This window comes from Oncorhynchus clarkii, chromosome 12 (assembly GCF_045791955.1).
Source record: "Oncorhynchus clarkii lewisi isolate Uvic-CL-2024 chromosome 12, UVic_Ocla_1.0, whole genome shotgun sequence".
In the NCBI taxonomy this organism is placed as follows: domain Eukaryota; kingdom Metazoa; phylum Chordata; class Actinopteri; order Salmoniformes; family Salmonidae; genus Oncorhynchus; species Oncorhynchus clarkii.
The window spans coordinates 93,485,622-93,493,650 of NC_092158.1; positions in this window are offsets into that span (position 1 = coordinate 93,485,622).

Consider the following 8,029-nt stretch of genomic DNA (forward strand, 5'->3'; position numbering starts at 1 on the left):
ACACATCATATCATAATACATCATAACACATCATAACACATCATAACATAATACATCATAACACATCATAACATAATACATCATAACACATCATAACACATCATAACACATCATAACATAATACATCATAACATAATACATCATAACACATCATAACATAATACATCATAACACATCATAACACATCATAACACATCATAACACATCATAACATAATACATCATAACATAATACATCATAACATAATACATCATAACATAATACATCATAACACATCATAACACATCATAACACATCATAATACATCATAACATAATACATCATAACATAATACATCATAACATAATACATCATAACACATCATAACACATCATAACACATCATAACACATCATAACATAATACATCATAACATAATACATCATAACATAATACATCATAACACATCATAATACATCATAACACATCATAACACATCATAACATAATACATCATAACATAATACATCATAACACATCATAATACATCATAACACATCATAACACATCATAACATAATACATCATAACATAATACATCATAACATAATACATCATAACACATCATAATACATCATAATACATCATAACATAATACATCATAACATAATACATCATAACATAATACATCATAACATAATACATCATAACACATCATAATACATCATAACACATCATAACACAACATAACACATCATAACACATCATAACACATCATAATACATCATAACACATCATAACACATCATAACACATCATAATACATCATAACACATCATAACACATCATAATACATCATAACATAATACATCATAACACATCATAATACATCATAACACATCATAACACATCATAACACATCATAACACATCATAACACATCATAATACATCATAACACATCATAACACATCATAACACATCATAATACATCATAACACATCATAACACATCATAATACATCATAACATAATACATCATAACACATCATAACACATCATAATACATCATAACACATCATAACACATCATAACACATCATAACACATCATAATACATCATAACATAACACATCATAATACATCATAACACATCATAACACATCATAATACATCATAACATAATACATCATAACACATCATAACACATCATAATACATCATAACACATCATAACACATCATAACACATCATAATACATCATAACATAACACATCATAATACATCATAACACATCATAATACATCATATATCATAACACGTTATATTATGATATGATGCATTATGTGTTATGTTTATATATGATATGTTGTGTTATGGTGTGTTGTGTAATGATGCGTTGTGATGCGTTATGTTATGACAACACATCATACCATAAGATCAGAAAACAGAACATAAAATATGGTTCAGTATGAAAGCAATGAAGGACTCATCATCCACATAATAACGGCCTGTAAAACAGAGACACGTTATAAACGGTATTCAGTTTTCCAGCTTTCCTCTCCTGACTCCCGGATGCGCTCAGCGCGCCGTCTGCTGATGAGCGGACGGACGCACAGATTTTGATTTGGGCTCAGTCTCAGTAAACACAACAAAATACAACGTTTAAAAACCACACAAAAAAAAACACAACATTGAAACGTCACAGACGGACCTGCTGTACTCACCAGTTTGTGTTTGTAGTGTAACCGCGTTCAATGATGTTGAATGATTTCGCAGTTTGTAAACGTCTCAACCTGTTCCTCCAAGCCCGGTCTACTGAGTATGATGGACAAGGCGTCTCGGCCAATCACAGACCAGGAATTTCACCCAACCCTCGTGTTGATCGTAGAGGGAAGACGTCATCACGTCTACATTGAATTTGAATCTGATTCTGAACAGTTATTACATCCCCCCAAAAACTATTTTGCCAGGTGTTTGGTCGGGTGTGTTTAGGTTACACACAGACTTGAGAAGACTAGCTACCAAGTTCATCAGATTTGTGGTGCTGGGGGGGTTATAATGCGCAAAAATACACATTGTGGAAGAAAAAAGAGATAGCAGAGATAGTACGTCCCGCACACACATACTATCTCTACACCTTTAACGTAGTCAACGTGTCGCTACGATAACTTTTTTTTAAAACCTTTTAATTCGTTTTTTTTTAAAGGTTACAAACAGCCTTATCCCTCAGCACGGCAGAGATCATGACAGAGAGCATGCTCCTAGGTCGACCACTAGAGGTCACTGCTGTCTCTGTTTTTACCAGACAGACCCATCCTGCCAAGGCAGCAGCTACTCTTCCTGGGGTTTATTATGGATCCCCATTATTTCCTGCCAAGGCAGCAGCTACTCTTCCTGGGGTTTATTATGGATCCCCATTAGTTCCTGTCAAGGCAGCAGCTACTCTTCCTGGGGTTTATTATGGATCCCCATTAGTTCCTGTCAAGGCAGCAGCTACTCTTCCTGGGGTTTATTATAGATCCCCATTAGTTCCTGCCAAGGCAGCAGCTACTCTTCCTGGGGTTTATTATGGATCCCCATTATTTCCTGCCAAGGCAGCAGCTACTCTTCCTGGGGTTTATTATGGATCCCCATTATTTCCTGCCAAGGCAGCAGCTACTCTTCCTGGGGTTTATTATGGATCCCCATTAGTTCCTGCCAAGGCAGCAGCTACTTTTCCTGGGGTTTATTATGGATCCCCATTAGTTCCTGCCAAGGCAGCAGCTACTCTTCCTGGGGTTTATTATGGATCCCCATTAGTTCCTGCCAAGGTAGCAGCTACTCTTCCTGGGGTTTATTATGGATCCCCATTAGTTCCTGCCGAGGCAGCAGCTACTCTTCCTGGGGTTTATTATGGATCCCCATTAGTTCCTGCCAAGGCAGCAGCTATTCTTCCTGGGGTTTATTGTGGATCTCTATTAGTTCCTGCCAAGGCATCAGCTACTCTTCCTGTGGTTTATTATGGATCCCCATTAGTTCCTGCCAAGGCAGCAGCTACTTTTCCTGGGGTTTATTATGGATCCCCATTAGTTCCTGCCAAGGCAGCAGCTACTCTTCCTGTGGTTTATTATGCATCCCCATTAGTTCCTGCCAAGGCAGCAGCTACTTTTCCTGGGGTTTATTATGGATCCCCATTAGTTCCTGCCAAGGCAGCAGCAACTCTTCCTGGGGTTTATTATGGATCCCCATTAGTTCCTGCCAAGGCAGCAGCAACTCTTCCTGGGGTTTATTATGGATCCCCATTAGTTCCTGTCAAGGCAGCAGCTACTCTTCCTGGGGTTTATTATGGATCCCCCATTAGTTCCTGCCAAGGCAGCAGCTACTCTTCCTGGGGTTTATTATGGATCCCCATTAGGTACTGTCAAGGCAGCAGATACTCTTCCTGGGGTTTATTATGGATCCCCATTAGTTCCTGCCAAGGCAGCAGCTACTCTTCCTGGGGTTTATTATGGATCCCCATTAGTTCCTGCCAAGGCAGCAGCTACTCTTATTATGGATCCCCATTAGTTCCTGCCAAGGCAGCAGCTACTCTTCCTGGGGTTTATTATGGATCCCCATTAGTTCCTGTCAAGGCAACAGCTGGGGTCCAGCAAAATGAAGGCCGTTTATACAACAGGACAGGAGACAGGGCTGAACACTATCTACCCTACATAGTGCTTTATTTTGTATTTATTTTACCTTTATTTTACCTTTATTTTACCTTTATTTAACCTTTATTTAACTAGGGAAGTCAGTTAAGAACAAATTCTTATTTTCAATGACGGCCTAGGAGCAGCGGGTTAACTGCCTTGTTATGGGGCAGAACGACAGATTTGTACCTTGTCAACTCGGGGATTTGAACTTGCAACCTTTCGGTTACTAGTCCAACACGCACTAGGCCACCCTGCCGCCCCGGTGCTATATTCTATATTCTATATAATTAGGCAATAATGCACGAGAAGGTGTGGTATACGGCCAATATACCACGGCTAAGGGCTGTTCTTATGCACGACGCAACACGGAGTGCCTGGATACAGCCCCTTACAGTGCCTTGCGAAAGTATTCGGCCCCCTTGAACTTTGCGACCTTTTGCCACATTTCAGGCTTCAAACATAAAGATATAAAACTGTATTTTTTTGTGAAGAATCAACAACAAGTGGGACACAATCATGAAGTGGAACGACATTTATTGGATATTTCAAACTTTTTTAACAAATCAAAAACTGAAAAATTGGGCGTGCAAAATTATTCAGCCCCTTTACTTTCAGTGCAGCAAACTCTCTCCAGAAGTTCAGTGAGGATCTCTGAATGATCCAATGTTGACCTAAATGACTAATGATGATAAATACAATCCACCTGTGTGTAATCAAGTCTCCGTATAAATGCACCTGCACTGTGATAGTCTCAGAGGTCCGTTAAAAGCGCAGAGAGCATCATGAAGAACAAGGAACACACCAGGCAGGTCCGAGATACTGTTGTGAAGAAGTTTAAAGCCGAATTTGGATACAAAAAGATTTCCCAAACTTTAAACATCCCAAGGAGCACTGTGCAAGCGATAATATTGAAATGGAAGGAGTATCAGACCACTGCAAATCTACCAAGACCTGGCCGTCCCTCTAAACTTTCAGCTCATACAAGGAGAAGACTGATCAGAGATGCAGCCAAGAGGCCCATGATCACTCTGGATGAACTGCAGAGATCTACAGCTGAGGTGGAAGACTCTGTCCATAGGACAACAATCAGTCGTATATTGCACAAATCTGGCCTTTATGGAAGAGTGGCAAGAAGAAAGCCATTTCTTAAAGATATCCATAAAAAGTGTTGTTTAAAGTTTGCCACAAGCCACCTGGGAGACACACCAAACATGTGGAAGAAGGTGCTCTGGTCAGATGAAACCAAAATTGAACTTTTTGGCAACAATGCAAAACGTTATGTTTGGCGTAAAAGCAACACAGCTGAACACACCATCCCCACTGTCAAACATGGTGGTGGCAGCATCATGGTTTGGGCCTGCTTTTCTTCAGCAGGGACAGGGAAGATGGTTAAAATTGATGGGAAGATGGATGGAGCCAAATACAGGACCATTCTGGAAGAAAACCTGATGGAGTCTGCAAAAGACCTGAGACTGGGACGGAGATTTGTCTTCCAACAAGACAATGATCCAAAACATAAAGCAAAATCTACAATGGAATGGTTCAAAAATAAACATATCCAGGTGTTAGAATGGCCAAGTCAAAGTCCAGACCTGAATCCAATCGAGAATCTGTGGAAAGAACTGAAAACTGCTGTTCACAAATGCTCTCCATCCAACCTCACTGAGCTCGAGCTGTTTTGCAAGGAGGAATGGGAAAAAATGTCAGTCTCTCGATGTGCAAAACTGATAGAGACATACCCCAAGCGACTTACAGCTGTAATCACAGCAAAAGGTGGCGCTACAAAGTATTAACTTAAGGGGGCTGAATAATTTTGCACGCCCAATTTTTCAGTTTTTGATTTGTTAAAAAAGTTTGAAATATCCAATAAATGTCGTTCCACTTCATGATTGTGTCCCACTTGTTGTTGATTCTTCACAAAAAAATACAGTTTTATATCTTTATGTTTGAAGCCTGAAATGTGGCAAAAGGTCGCAAAGTTCAAGGGGGCCGAATACTTTCGCAAGACACTGTAACCGTGGTATATTGGTCCATATACTACAAACCCCCGAGGTGCCTTATTTCCATTATAATCTGGTTACCAATGTAATTAGAGCAGTAGAAATACATGTTATGTCATACCCGTGGTATACAGTCTGATATTAACACGGCTGTCAGCCAATCAGCATTCAGGGCTCAAACCACCCAGTTTATGATGTGCTATTAAATCATTGGGGGATTGGAGTGAAATCAGCGACCTCTTGTCCAACTAGGACTGTCTCTGTTTGTTGTGTCGCCATCCTGCTAACGTTGTCTTACTCATCACGGCACAAGCTGTGCTGTGTTTACGAGTGGGTGTGTGTGTGTGTGTGTGTGTGTGTGTCAGTGTGTGTGTGTGTGTGTCACCTATGTGTTGTATACATACACTGAGAGTGTAATCTAGCAGCAGACTGGACCTTCCTACCCACTGATCTAACAGCAGGTAAGATATCAGTCTGGAGAGACTGGCCCTCCCTACCCACTAATCTAACAGCAGGTCAGAAATCAGCCTGGAGAGACTGGACCTTCCTACCCACTAATCTAACAGCAGGTCAGATATCAGTCTGGAGAGACTGGCCCTCCCTACCCACTAATCTAACAGCAGGTCAGATATCAGTCTGGAGAGACTGTACCTTCCTACCCACTAATCTAACAGCAGGTCAGATATCAGTCTGGAGAGACTGGACCTTCCTACCCACTAATCTAACAGCAGGTCAGATATCAGTCTGGAGAGACTGGACCTTCCTACCCACTAATCTAACAGCAGGTCAGATATCAGTCTGGTTAGACTGGCCCTCCCTACCCACTAATCTAACAGCAGGTCAGATGTCAGTCTGGAGAGACTGGACCTTCCTACCCACTAATCTAACAGCAGGTCAGAAATCAGCCTGGAGAGACTGGACCTTCCTACCCACTAATCTAACAGCAGGTCAGATATCAGTCTGGAGAGACTGGACCTTCCTACCCACTAGTCTAACAACAGGTCAGATATCAGTCTGGAGAGACCTTCCTACCCACTAGTCTAACAACAGGTCAGATATCAGTCTGGAGAGACCTTCCTACCCACTAGTCTAACAACAGGTCAGATATCAGTCTGGAGAGACCTTCCTACCCACTAATCTAACAGCAGGTCAGATATCAGTCTGGTTAGACTGGACCTTCCTACCCACTAATCTAACAGCAGGTCAGATATCAGTCTGGAGAGACTGGACCTTCCTACCCACTAATCTAACAGCAGGTCAGATATCAGTCTGGAGAGACTGGACCTTCCTACCCACTAGTCTAACAGCAGGTCAGATATCAGTCTGGAGAGACCTTCCTACCCACTAATCTAACAGCAGGTCAGATATCAGTCTGGAGAGACTGGACCTTCCTACCCACTAATCTAACAGCAGGTCAGATATCAGTCTGGAGAGACTGGACCTTCCTACCCACTAATCTAACAGCAGGTCAGATGTGTTCCCGAAAACAGAAAAGCAGTCCAGTTGTTAACGGAATATCCTGTGAAACTTAAACATTGTATGAATGTCACTACAGACCCTGGTTCGATTCCAGGCTGTATCACAACCGGCCGTGATTTGGAGTCCTATAGGACGGCTCACAATTGGCTCAGCGTCGTCCGGGTTTCGGCCCGGTGTTGGCCGTCATTGTAAATAAGAATTTGTTCTTAACTGACTTGCCTAGTTAAATAAAGGTTTAAACATTTTAAATGATTGATCGCTAGAGACAAATGTGAAACCAGTCATATTTCAGCAAACTGAGAAGCGTATCAACATGATGGGTACTACGGCCTCTTTTCCACAGAGAAGTATAAATAAGCTGTCGTTATTCAGAATTGTAATTGCAGGCCGACGGCTTCATCTTCTGCGTGGCTGAAGTCTCTGTCACAGTTTCACTGCAGAATCAGACTTTCATCCACTTTCTCCGAAACGTTCAATTTTGAAGTTATGCCAAACGTCACATTTTGAAGTGTTTTTGACACCCTGGGTTGACTCCTGATGCTCTGGAATCATACCATTTCTCCAAACGTCACATTTTGAAGTTAAGGGTTAAGTTAATGAACTCATTATGAAGGGTTAGGGTTTGGGATAGGGTTTAACCATTAAGTTAAGGAACTCATTCTGAATGGTTAAGGTTTGGGATAGCGTTTAAACATTAAGTTAAGGAACTCATTCTGAATGTTTAAGGTTTGAGATAGGGTTTAAACATTAAGGAACTCATTCTGAATGGTTAAGTTAAGGGTTCAAATCAAATTCAATTAAATCGTATTGGTCACAAACACATGGTTAGCAGATGTTAACCGAAGTAGCCTGCCCACACAATCGCAAAACAGGTGAAGTATGTCACGTGCTGCACACGTAGCTAGT